At 41.0% G+C, this 13945-nt stretch overlaps 1 protein-coding gene and 1 pseudogene across 4 annotated transcripts in view; one reads left to right on the forward strand and one right to left on the reverse strand.

The window, feature by feature from the left end:
- Window positions 1-13945, reverse strand: part of PIEZO2 (piezo type mechanosensitive ion channel component 2) — a 447097-nt gene that overhangs the window by 393896 nt on the left and 39256 nt on the right. The gene's annotated exons all lie outside the window — the stretch shown is intronic.
- LOC116561331 lies at window positions 7460-10209 on the forward strand (annotated as a pseudogene). The gene is made up of 2 exons (XR_004273395.1): window positions 7460-7475; window positions 9698-10209. The product of XR_004273395.1 is annotated as a 60S ribosomal protein L14 pseudogene (transcript).

The following is a 13945-nucleotide window of genomic DNA, read 5'->3' on the forward strand; positions in this document are numbered from 1 at the left end:
GAACTCAGGTAGATACTTCATATTCCATTTATAGGTCACGGATATAAGCATAAACCTTATCAGCACTTGGGCTTGAAATCTAGACATTGGCTTCCTTCTCTTTTCTCTTGAAGTCCAGTGAGAAAAAATAATATTCCCTTCCTTGCCATGCCAAGAAGACACAAACTACTTACTAAGAAAGACACCATTGATTCTGTGTTTTGGAATCACAGTGTGCATAACCTAAGAGAGACCCTATGCACTACACTGGAACAGCTTTCATTTGCAACATGAAGTGACTTGCTCCAGGTCAGAGCTCAGTTAGAACACAGGTCAGCATTGGCTCTGCCTCCACCGCAGCCCACACTTTGGCTTCACCTCCCATTTGTAGAGTTAATTCAATATGTTGGCCAAAGATATTTCTGAACAGTGCATAATACATAACAAAGTCATCTAACACTAGTGAAAATTATTTTATTCATACCAAGCAAGGATCAAAAGGGAGTGGGAAATAAATAGGCATATCCTGTTTCATGGTTTGTAAAAGTTAATAACCTCAACAGAAGCCCCTACTTCATATGATTCCTGGATCCTAACTCAGGGCTTCAACTGATTTGGAAGCTTTTGTCTAAAGAGCCCTGAAATCCCCCGATGCAGATGATCAGAGAGATAGAAATGAATCCATTTCCTCTCCCATTTACTGGTCCCCATGACTTCCAAAAATAATACTCTGGCCCAGCCGTTCAGTAAGGCCTTAAGTTTATTTGTAGTTAGTTGAAGGAGAAGACTATAAATTAAATTCAGAAGCCAGGAGGGAGAAATATCACTTCTTCCAAATTCAACACTGAAAAACCTTTCTTGTGTGTGTGCCCAATGAGAGACTATGAGAGGGAGGCAGCCTTGCTCCACTGCATAGAAAGAGCTAGGAACCAGTGGAGCTGTCCCAGTGAGGCTTCCATTCTCTAAGCCGGTCCACATGGAGCCCTCGTTCTGTTCCCCAAGGTGGTTGAGACACCGCCAGCCTGGCTGTGGGGTGTGGCCACCTAGAGCCCTAGAGTAAAGAAGCCATGAGAAGGACCACGTGCCCTTTGCCAGACCAAACCTGTCCACCCAACAGAACCTGCGGGTCCAAGCATTAAGGGCCATGTCCTGCTACCAAACACCATTTCATTGGCTTCTGTGATAATTTGCTTGGCTTTGAATGCTGAACCCGGTCCAAAGGCAGCAGGCTTACAAAGGTGGAGGTCAGAACAGAAATCCAGGAGCTCAGTCCTGAGCTCCACACCTGGTTCTGTCTCCTAAGAGCTCTCAGGAACAAATGCCTCCCTGTTTCTGGGTTTTGGTTTTCTCATTGATAAAATTGAAACAAGATGCTTTACTAAGAATTCTCTGTGGCCATTCCCAGTTCTTTTCTGCAAGGATTTTCAAGAGAAACAGGAAGTGGTTGACCTTTAAATTTCTCAGATTTATGGTTTATTTCCTGCCCTTCATCCTCAACTCCCCCACCCAACACACACATATATCTACCTCTTGTCATTCAAGGAGATATGTCTAAAAACTGTGGAAGTGGGAGACATTAGGAGAGAAGGGACAGTGAGTTGCCTAGTTGCCTATGTAGCTCAGGCTGACCACATTGACATAAAAGCACTCATTCTTCTGCATTCCCTGCTGCCCGCTGCCAGAAAAATGGGAACAACATGGACTTCAGGGGGGCGGCACCACAGCAGCAGAGAATCACGAAAGGTGGATGCTTTCTTCTGCAGGTCTCCGATCCCCATCCTTGAGAAGGAAGCTGGCACTGGATTTTCACTTGCTTTGTCTAGGAACGACTTAAATATCTAAAGCCAGCAAGGTTTTTCCTCTAGGACACTGTCAGATAAAAACAGCTAATGGGTTAAGTCTGTCTCCAGTGCAGGGCGATCTTTTGTATACAAGGAGATTTCATCCTCTCCTTGAAAATTGTTCCTGCTCCGTTTTCTGCAAACAGGTGTCTGCAAACTACATCCCTCTGGCTAAATCCCGCCCCATAAGCTAAGAATGCTTTCTACATGTTAAATGATTGAAAAAAAAGTCAAAAGAAGACTAGTTCATGAAATATGAAAATTATAGAAAGTCAATTTCAGTTTCCATCAGTGAAGTTTTCTTGGAGCCCAGCCAGGTTCCTTCTTTTAAGTGTTTTCTATGGCTGTTTCTGCAGTTCAATAGCATATCTCAGCGTTGCAACAGAGCCGGCATGCTATGCAATGCCTGACACATTAACTGTCCAGCCCATCATAGAAAAAGTTTGCTAGTTACAGACATAGAGGGACCGAGTCCAGAATTTAGTACAGAGAAAGCCCTGAACTGGGGAGTCCTCTGATCAGAAAACACAGGGCTTGGCCATACTGCTTCACAGTTTGAAGACAGCAAAAGCTATTTAGAGGAGTACAGCCTAATTACCACCCCAAAACAAGCTGTCTTCACCTGGCTGCTCCTGTCCTCATGTTAGTTTCATTTCGAGTCCTCTTTAGTTGATTTTAACCTGACTATATTTCCTATATTTTATGAACACTTGACTAGCCATTAGAAAGAGTACTTTGTAATGAAATATAGGGAAATACTGTTGTATGGTAGATATATATTCCTGCATCAGAACAGGTCTACCCACTGGGCTGTTTTCTAAAGACTTCTGTGAACTTCCGTGTTTGGTTTTTATTCAAAGAATTTAAAATGCTACATGTTGACAACAAAGAAAAACTGCGAAGCTTTTATTTTTCGCCTCATAGTCTTCCATACTATGATTTTTAAGATTAAAATATACTCATCTCTAAAAATGAATTAGTAATAAAAACCAATGATCATATACTTTAATCCAGTAAACCCACTTCTAAGAATCTATTTTAAGGAAACAACCAGAAACAGAGGCAAAGATTTGGGTATCAGGATGTCAATGCCAACATTATTTGTAATACATAAAAATTATAAACAAGATACTTTGAAACAGTTAAATTAGTTATGAAATTTTAAGTAATGGAATATTGTAAAGCCATTATTATGTTTTTCAAAAAATATTGATACATTGGAAAATTCAGAAGCAAGATACACACACACACAAACACGTGAAAAAATAAACATGCAAAGGAAGTATCCTAAAATGTTAATAATGGTTATATCTAGGTGGTAGAATTGCGGTAACAATTTTCTCTCCTATGTTCCTTTATTTTCCAGCTTTTTAATTTTTTTCTTCACAAAGTCATACATGTCTTTCATAACATTTTCCAAAATTAGAAAACAAAATAAAAAGAAAGGTCTCCCACCCTCATCTTAATTCCATTTCCCACAAGTATCCATTAGTATGTACTGTGTGCACCACAGTTTAAATGTGTTCCTCAAAGTTCAAATGTCAGAAACTTGATCCCCGATGCAGCAGTGTTAGGAGGTGGGGCCTAAGGGCTCCCCCCACGAATGCATTAATGTTGTTATCTCAGAAGGAATTCGTTATGAAAGCCTGCTTGTTATGACAGCTTGCCTTTTTAAGTAAACAATCTATTTACTCTATTAGTACATACATATGTATTGCAGTTCCTTTTAAATTAATTAATTAAATTAATTAAGTATTTTCTATGGCTCAGGGCCTGACTCTGTCACCCAGGTTGGAGTGCAGTGGTGCCATCACAGCTTACTGCAGCCTTGAACTTCCAGGCTCAAGTGATCCTCCCAGCTCAGCCTCTCAAGTAGTTGGGACCACAGGCATGTGCCACCATGCCTGTATAATTAAAAACACTTTTGTTTTTTGTAGAGACAGAGGCTCCCTATGTTGCCTAGGCTAGTCTCGAACTAGTTGGCTCAAGAGATCCTCTTGCCTCGGCCTCCCAAAGTGCTGGGATTACAGGTATCAGCCACTGCACCTGGCCTTTTAAAAGACTGCACATTTTTCATAGTTAACATGACTTATTTAATCAATCCACTGACTGGACTGACATTTCACTATTTTTTACAGTCCTGAATTCAGAAGTCTTATACACATATCTCCACACATTTGTGCCAGTATTTCTGTAGGTTTACATTTTATTGGATCACAAAGTGTGCATACTTTAAATTTTGACAGAGAATATCAAACTTGTCTCCGAAAAACAAACTTTGAAAATCATATACCTCATATAGAAGTTCCTTGCTAAATGCACCCTCACCAATACCAAATTAGTTTATTTATTTTTGTCATTTGTTTTTCAACAGGCAAAATGCAAGTTCTTCTTATCATTTTAATTTATATCTTTATTCTTTTTTTTTTTTTTGAGACCGAGTCTCACTTTGTCCCCCAGGTTAGGGTACAGTGGCGTGATCTTGGCTCACTGCAACATCTGCCTCCTTAGTTCAAGTGATTCTCTGACCTTAGCCTCCTGAGTAGCTGGGATCACAGGAGCCCACCACCACACCTAGCTAATTTCTGTATTTTTAGTAGAGACAGGGTTTCACCACGTTGGCCAGGCTGGTCTCGAACTCTTGACCTCAGGTGATCCTTGGCCTTGGCCTTGGCCTCCCAAAGTGCTGGAATTACAGATGTAAGCCATCATGCCCGGCCTACATCTTGATTCTTAATGAAGTTGATTTTTTTATTTGACTCATTAGTGATTTTTATGTCTTCTTTTGTAAGTTGCTGATGAATACTATTCTAGTTTTCCTATAGGCTATTTCTCTTTTATTCCAGCTGAATTGTCTCTTATGTATCAAAGAAAGCAAGCCTTTGCTAATTATATAATTATGAATGTTTTCTCCTAGTATGTCATTTGTCTTTATAGTTTGTTTATAGTCTTTCCTCATAAAAAACTTTTAATTATTGTTTTTATATTAATTAAAGTAAGTGTATTTTAAAATGCATCAACATAATTATGGATTTCAATAATTATGTATAAAATGGAAAACTGAAGCATCAATTTGTTGACAGATTTTTTTCTCACTGAACGTACATGAAGTTGTGTAATACTCTACAGGACAGATTTAAAAGTTTAGACTTGGAAGGGGTTTTCTACAATTAGTCAAAGAATGAAGTTTTTAATTAAATACATTCATTACCTTGAATCCACAGCCACTTGATTCTCTTGCTAAAATAATTGATGTTTCAACAGACTGCTCCATTTGATTTTTTCTTTCATTTGAATGCTTTTCCAAAAAGCAGTAGAATTAATTATCATAAAAATATTCATGTATTCGAGATAAAAGTCATTGATACTAAAGTGATGATGGAGAGGATCTAACAGGCTGGAACTTAGCCAACTCCACAGTAAACACCAAGGACACCACATTTTAAAAGACTATCTCCCCATTAACAACTTCAACTTGCACCATTTCAAAAGGTATTTCCTTATCTCTCGTGAGGCTCCATTTGATTCATTTCAGGGTCATGCTCACCATGTTTTCACTTTTATAATGCTTAAACAAATGCCTTTGGATCCCTGAGGTCATACCTAGAAGGGCAAAGACCAACTTAAACTCAGGGAGCCAGAGTTAACTCAAGGAATTCAGTAGGTGGAATGGCTTTCCCACTGGAGATTCAGCTTCGGAGAGTGTTTAATGGGCATGGTGTCCCCAGGGGACAGATGAGTCCCATAAGGCCAGAGTTTGGTTCAGATGTATTATGAGCTTCCCCACAGCTAAGTGGAGTCCTAAATCAGGTTCATCCACTCAAGCCATTTTTGGCTCCTTCCAACTGGGCTAGCCCAAGCCCTTTACTGACCTCCCTAATCCTCAAGAACATTCCTTACGATTTCCAAACTTCCTCTGGAGTTCTGGGACTCAATGGAGAGTCAATCCAGAGGCCCCAAGTGCTGTATGTGGGTCCCCATGCGCCACTTGCTGGCCCTATGAAGCACTTTCAGAGGGCCCCGGGAACAGAAACGGAAGGGGTTATCTTAAAGTTATAGGATAACATAAAAAAAGAAGTCTTTTTCAACAAATTCCTTAATTCATGTATCATTTTATACAAGTGACCATCTATTATAAAACACAACATTATTTTTATGCACCAGTGAGGAAAAAAAGGTGCCCCAAAATTTAACGTATCGATAATTCTAAAAGACATTCTAATGTAGAGTAGATGAAATTTTTAAGAGAGAAAATATGACATTTTCCCCTATGACATTCTATTTCTCAAACCTGTCAATTTGAAAAATATATGACTGCCGGGCGCGGTGGCTCACGCCTGTAATCCCAGCACTTTGGGAGGCCGAGGCGGGTGGATCACGAGGTCAAGAGATCGAGACCATCCTGGTCAACATGGTGAAACCCCGTCTCTGCTAAAAAAAAATACAAAAAATTAGCTGGGCATGGTGGTGCGTGCCTGTAATCCCAGCTACTCAGGAGGCTGAGGCAGGAGAATTGCCTGAACCCAAGAGGCGGAGGTTGCGTTGAGCCGAGATCACGCCATTGTACACCAGCCTGGGTAACATGAGTGAAACTCCGTCTCAAAAAAAAAAAAAAAAAAAGAAAAATATATGACTATGTTCAGTGTTTATATCCCCACAAAGAATTTCCTAAAATATTTAAGTCAAGATGGTCAATTTTCTCTTAGCTTATTATTTTTGAAAAATGCTAGATTGATAAAATCCCGAGGAAAACTGTAGACCCAACCAGGCAGAAGGCCTGTGCTTCTCCCAGCTAAATTTTGGGGGTACACAAGCTCTTGTACTTAGCATACTAATTATAAGCTATCAAATTTAAAACCACACACTAATTTGTAACATAAGTATGTAAACATTTCTGGATATTTTTAGTTTTTAAACCTCTAACTCTGTACATTCTGATGGACCAAGAAACATAAAAGGTGATTGTGTGCCTGGGGATCTTGAGGCCCTGATTTGGAGGCCACAGACTTAAGCATTCAACTGTGCCTTTACTGTATTCCCTTTTTCAAAATGCTGAAAGGATAGCTTACTTTAAAAACTTGATAGTAATCATCTTTCTTCAATAGACCAAAGTCCTTCTAAACTAGGAAACACAGAGTGACCATCTTCCATAGTCCCTGGTTGAACAATCACAGATCGTGGGGTGTATTCGAGATGTGATTTTATTTTCACCTTATTCTAAATTAATAAGATGAAAGATAAAGTCTAATTTAAAATGTATTAAGTGAGGTTAATCTTCCCTTTCCCTGGGATAAAAAACAGGCATATCCCACAACTTTTCTGCTCTCTCTTAGATAACAAACAGTTTTTAGTCATAAGTTACCAGCATAATCCCAATTTACAAAGTAGAATGGTCTTATCCCGTCAGTGGACAAAACCCTGACCTGACTGAAGATTAAATCTCACCCTCTTCCCCACCAGGCTGGTGCAGTGGCAGGTGGCCAGCCTTTACCCTTATTCTCTTTCCTTCCCCCACCTAGGGCAGAGCAGAGGGAGGGGACTCTGGGGAGAAGCAGCATCGGGGTGGAGGATCATGCCAGCTGGTTTTGCCTCTCTGTCTTGGATCATCTCTGACACTCAATTTTTATTTATTAAGAGTAATGGAACCGGGCACAGGTAATCCTAGCACTTTGGGTGGCCAAAGAGGGAGAATCATCTGAGGTTGGGAATTCAAGACCAGCCTGACCAACATGGAGAAACCCGCCTCTACTAAAAATACAAAATTAGCCAGGTGTGGTGGTACATGCCTGTAATCCCAGCTAATAGGGAGCCTGCAGCAGGAGAATTGCTTGAGCCTGGGAGGCAGAGGTTGTGGTGAGCTGAGATCACGCCATTGCACTCCAGCCTGGGCAACAAAAGCAAAACTCCGTCTCAAAAAAACAAAAAACAAAAAACAAACAAACAAACCCAGTAATGGAGACATGATTTGCAAGGTCCATTCACTCATAATCCATCCAAATGGCCAAATCATGTGCTTCTACTGCTAAGCCAGATAGAATTTGAACTTGAACAAAAAAATATTTTATAGAGAACACTGTTCTTTGTGAGTTCAGTTTAAATCAAGTGGAGAATACATATTGGAAAATGAAGACTTAAGCACTTTATAACAATTGGCTCCATTTCCTTATGGAGAATTTCCAGTGTGACCATAATCAGTGACAGGTCATAGAAAACTGTGACTCTCCATTGCCTCTGTGCCCCTGGTCTAGAGAAAATACCAAGCACAAATAAGGAAAGCAAAGGTGTCAACAAACTTTAAAAGCACATGGCCTTTCTTAACAAAGACAGATACTGGTCATATATATATACACATACACACACACACACACACACACACACACACACACATATATGTGTGTGTGTATATATATATATACTTTTGTGCTTTTTTTGAGATGGGGTCTCACTGTGTCACCCAGGCTGGAGTGCAATGGTGCAATCTCAGCTCACTGCAACCTCAGCCTCCTGGGTTCAAGCAATTCTCCTGTCTCAGCCTTCTGAATAACTGGGATTACAGGCACATACCACCATACCTAGCTAAGTGGTCATATTTTTAATTCACTTTCAGATCACTGAAAGTTACTAGTTTTCATGTCTACATTTCCAGTTGAAGACAATCATGTAATAGGATGTTAAAATTGGATTCTTATTATCACAGCTTTCACTGGGATGGCAATAGATTATATGTCTAGTACCAAAGTATGAGACAGACCCTGAAAATGCACAATGCAACAGGAGATGGTATATGTAACACCTGGAGCCCTGAATTTGGAGGCTTTTCACATACTTTGAGAATGTAAAAGGGGGCAGTGTGGGGAGAATATTGTGAGGAAGAATTCTATGCAGAAAGCTATGCTGTTAGCCCCAGTCACCCCACCTCAAGCTGGGGCAGGGTGCTCTTTCTCCTAGACCAACAAAGTCTGATTTGTGTCTTTTGGATTTGGGAGACACTGTTTTCCCTAGTTTTCTCCCAACTAGGGATTCTGAATCAGCAGCAGTGATCAATGACTGCAGCTGCCCCTTTTCTCTAGGGGTGGGGCAGCGGCAGCCTCCTGGGAGGGAGAGAAAGCTGGCCTGGAGCCATCTGAAGTCTGAAATCTTGTCCAAGCAGACTGTCTAGAAGGACTACCACATGGTCAACCACCTTCTCTTCTCCCCGTCACAAAACGGGCAGTGCCCAGGGACGGCTGCTTTCCCAGGCTACCTACAACAAACAGGTCTGGGGCTGGGCTGCAGCCAAGCTGCCATGAACACACAAGGCAGGCAACAAAAAACCTTTGTTGTTGCAAACCACTGAGATGTTGGGACATAACTACAGTGCAGCGTAACCGCACCTGCTTCTCTTGGGGACCACTTTCTTCCATCATGCCTGATACGGTCCAGGAGTGGATGAACCACTCCAGTCCTAGGTGCGACTGGGTCAGGCTAATGAGGCCCCCTCCACAGGTGCAATGTTTGTGCTGGGATCCCAGCAGGGCTACAATGTGTCCTTTCTGGGACTTCGCTGGAGCTAATGGAAAAGAGATACTTTTGTCATGGGAATCACTAGCTTGAAGTCTGTTAGCCTAAAACTACCACTTACTATCAAATGGCAAGAATAGCTTGACTAAGCGTGACACCACCACAGAAGAAAATACAGCCAAAAAATGGAGAAGGGGAGTGGGGTTTTGGTCCCAGGCCTTGCTGTGATGGAGGAAGTACCAATCAATTGCCCATTTTCTTCGACCAAGATTTGGCTTTGCTTCTGAAATTTGCAACCAAAAAGAGCTATAAGCCTAACACTACAAACCGATAGGGACTCACATCGCCCATTTGACACGCAGTGTCTTGGCTGAAAGGGCACTTAAAAATCAGCGTTATCCTCAAGTTTCCACACAGTGCCCGCCAGAAGTATGTCCGGCAAGCCTGGCAGAAGGAGACATCAATACAAAATGGGCAGCCACTCGATGGGCCAAGAAGATTGAAGCCAGAGGAAGGAAAGCCAAGATGATAGATTTTGATCATTTTAAAGTTATGAAGGCAAAGAAAATGAGGAGCAGAATAATCAAGAATGAAGTTAAGAAGCTTCAAAAGGCAGCTCTACTGAAAGCTTCTCCCAAAATAGCACCTGCTGCTAAGGGTGCTGCTGCAGCTGCTGCTAAAGTCCCAGCAAAAAAGATGACCGCCGCAGGCAAGAAGACTCCAGCCCAGAAGGTTCCTGCCCAGAAAGCCACAGGCCAGAAGGCAGCGCCTGCTCCAAAAGCTCAAAAGGGTCAAAAAGGTCCAGCCCAGAAAGCACCTGCTCCAAAGGCATCTGGCAAGAAAGCATAAGAGGCAGTTATACAAAGTAATAAAGGTTCTTTAAAAAAAAAAAAAATCAGAGTTATTCTTCTAGCCTATAAACCACACAACTAAACTCTTTTAAATTGACAAGAATATGCCCCATTTGTGATGCATCTATGGATATGTAATATCTCAGAAATGCACTCCAGCACCTCACATCTTCATCATCACAGCACAGTTCCACACTTCAAACTACCATGTGGTGAGAATCTGAGCACAGGCTGTCTCATTCTTTCCTGTTTGTTATGAGCTCAGAAAGCTTTAGGTGTGGGATTTTGACAAAATGAACATACTCATCCCTTATCTGTACAACCGCAATCACCCGCACAGTGCTGGAGTCTGACCACATGGTCTCACAGAAGCCCGGAAGCTGCTACAAAGCAATATTTCAACATCACGTGTCCTGTGACGGCCGAAGCTGGGGAATGTTTCATGAATGCTGGTGCTGCTTACAGCTTGACTATAAAGCTCTGTAACCGCATAAAAGTTATATTAGAAAAGATAAGCAAAATCATGTTGGACAACAACCGACAGCACATTTACATTGATTCCTCCAGGAAAGATTCAGCTGAAAAGATCACTGGCTTAATGGGCCACAATTACTCCCAAACAATCTAGTCCTTCTTCTGTAGGGTTATCTGACTGATTTAGGTCATTCTAAGGGTTTCTCTGTTTATTTGAAATGTTCAGCTTTCACTTTTTGGTATGGGAGGAAAAGTCATTCATGAATACACGCTTAAAATTTATTTTGGTCACCGTTATCTAAAGATACCCGAAAATGCTACATTAGGCTGAAACCCACTTGGCCGCCATTTTTGTTTTCTTTTTCATTTTTTTCTTTTCTCTCTCTCTCTTTCTTTTGAGACAGAGTCTTGCTCTGTTGCCCAGGCTGAAGTGCAGTGGTGTAATCATAGCTCCTTTCAACCGTGAACACCTGGGCTCAGGGGATCCTCCCTCTTCAGCCTCCCAAGTATCTGGGACCAGAAGTGTGCACACGACCACACCAGGCTATTTTTTTTTTTAATTTTTAGTAAAGAGGAGGGCTCCTTATGGTGCCCGGGCTGATAACAAACTCTGGGCTCAAACGGTCCTCCTACCTCAGCCTCCCAAAGTGCTGAGATTACAGGAGTGAGCCACCACACCCAGCTTGACAGCTGCCATTATCAACAGGCCATCTCCTCATGGCCACTGAACAATTGCCTTCCTGCCCTCTATATCAAGGACAGTGGCATACAATGAATGCCTTCACAAATAAAGATCTTTTCACAAAGAGAGACCAACAATGCTCCTTTCCCTGAGATTTCCTGGGGAAGTAATGGCTTAGGACTTTAAGCTGCTTACAAACATGTAAGTCGCTGCTTTAGGGCTTGCCACAGTTCCCCACTGGAATTGAGGCAGTTCAGCTGAGAAACAAATAAACTCAGGGGCTTCCCTAAGCCCTGAGCAGATAGTAGAGCTCTTGACTAGAAACTAAGAGAAGCTTCAGTTTGACAAAAAACATTTTTGGTGGACCCCGCCCCCCGCCCAAAGTGTGCTTTTTTCTCTGAACTCAATGATAGCAACTTTTCACAACCTTTTTAGCAGGGGGAAGGAGAGGTAGATTAAAAAGCTGTCTGAATTCTTTTAAAGACAGATGAGGTGCACATCAATATTATGCATCCATGGAGTTGTTGTGAGGATTAAATGTATGTAAAGGACTTAGAACAGTGCATAGCATGCAACAAATAAAATAGAAGTGTTTGCGCTTATTGTACTTCAAGTATCATGATAAGCTTCCTTTGTTCTCAAAGTATGAGCAACTTGAAAGAGGGTGTTATCAGATTACCAACAATCAGGAATTCTGGGGTGATAATAGTAAACTGAAAATAAACATAAAATTTAAGTATTTGAATAAAATAATATGTAATGATTTAGTGCACAAAGAACTTTTTCTGCTTCTCCAAAGTAAGACATTAAAAAACTCAGTTGAATCTGTTTTTACAAGAGAAATGTCTAAAATTTTATTACAGTACTATGTGATTTACAGGAAAATAGTAGATTTCTTTTATAGACATTCTTCTGAATGATGGCATTAAAGAACACTCGAAACACTGAGACTCACATTTAATATTAATGAGTTTGAAATGTTGGCCCTGCCTAAAATTTTTAATAAATTTCAAAGAGGCCACTATGAATCCCTGTAATTTCACCTTCTCTTTTAATAAATCATAAGGTAATTTTACATTAGGATGAGAGGATTGGAAGTATGATTTAATTATGAAAGCTAAAAGTGAAGTCTGCAGCAAAGGGAAACACATCCTCCTCTCTCAGCATTTCTGCAAAATGATAGAAATCCAGAGCACAGATTTGCAACTGGACAACAGTTTTAAGTACACAACATACATTACCAAACTTACATTCTTTATATTCACTTATTCTGATTTTTACCTGCAAGTAAAGTAAAGTTGGGAGAAAATCAAAGTTTTGTTTGAACTGGGTTCCCCAGAAACAAATAATACAAAGAAATTCTCATTTACTAGTATTTATTATAATATTAACTTAATACAGGAGTTAGGGTTACTTGTTTACCACTGAAATTACTTACGATAAATTTTCACTGGAACTCCATATCCAGTGAATAACATCAGTATGCTGTGCATTCATTCAAAGAATACAGAACAACAACAACAAAAGTACCTCAAATTAAAAAGCATGATATTTTGTTCTAAAAAAAAAATAGCCAGGTTCTACCTGCAAAATCTTAGAAGGGAAAGATCATAGTATAATCAGCTGAGCAGGAAAAGCTGTTAAATGTTACATGTGTAGGAGTAACAACTGACATTGATTTTACAGCTTATAACATATTTTCATATACGTTGTCTGATTTTATTCTCACACCCACTCAGTGGTGGGTCTTGTTTGTCTCATGTTAGGGAAAATTGAGGTGCAAAGGGAAATGCCCATGTCACAGCTGGTTTGTAGCAGAGCTCAGGGCTGAGAAGCCGAGGACCAGAGATCCTTCCACTGTTCACACTGCCCCTCCAGCACATCGGTAAAAAAATACATAAATAACACCAAAGGAGGTGTTAAACAGTCATGTGGATTTCATCCTGCATAAGAACTCTTTTCAACAGATTTTCAACAGAACAAGGTTCTCTTTCCTTGGGCGGAACTCTCCTCCTGTCTGCACCACCAGCACCAGGGTGTGGGCGAGCCCAGCCCACCAACAACTGCAGCTGCCAGAGGCCCCTCTGTCTCCAGCACCCAGGCAAAGGGTGACATCATGTCAGGGATCTATGCATCCCTCTCCTAAAGACGCTGAGTAAACAGTCTGCACAGCTTACAAACCACACATTTCGGCAACTCCACTGCGTCCATAACCTCAAGGAAGTGCAGCTGGAGATTTTATTAGCACTTTATGGTCCACATGATCATTTAAGGAGGGTAAAAAGCTCCAGTCAAATAAATTCCTGAATTAAACCTCCTTAGCAAATCTGTGTGCTATGAAAATCACTATTACTGGGCATGTATTTTAACAGCCCTCTCTTTTAGCTATTTATTTGATGGGGTGGCAGGTGGGAATGGAGGTGGGGGTGTATCTCTGATTTCGATATCGAACTAGAAACAGGCTAGGCATGGTAGCTCACACCTGTAATCCCAGAACTTTGTGAGGCCGGGTGGGTGGATCACTTGAGGTCAGGAGTTTGAGACACCCTAGTCAACATGATGAAACCCCATCTCTACTGAAAATACAAAAAAAAAAAAAAATTAGTCGGGGGTGGTGG

The sequence above is a fragment of the Sapajus apella genome, unplaced genomic scaffold (assembly GCF_009761245.1).
Source record: "Sapajus apella isolate SASKATOON/1434 unplaced genomic scaffold, GSC_monkey_1.0 scaffold29, whole genome shotgun sequence".
NCBI classification, from domain to species: Eukaryota; Metazoa; Chordata; class Mammalia; order Primates; family Cebidae; genus Sapajus; species Sapajus apella.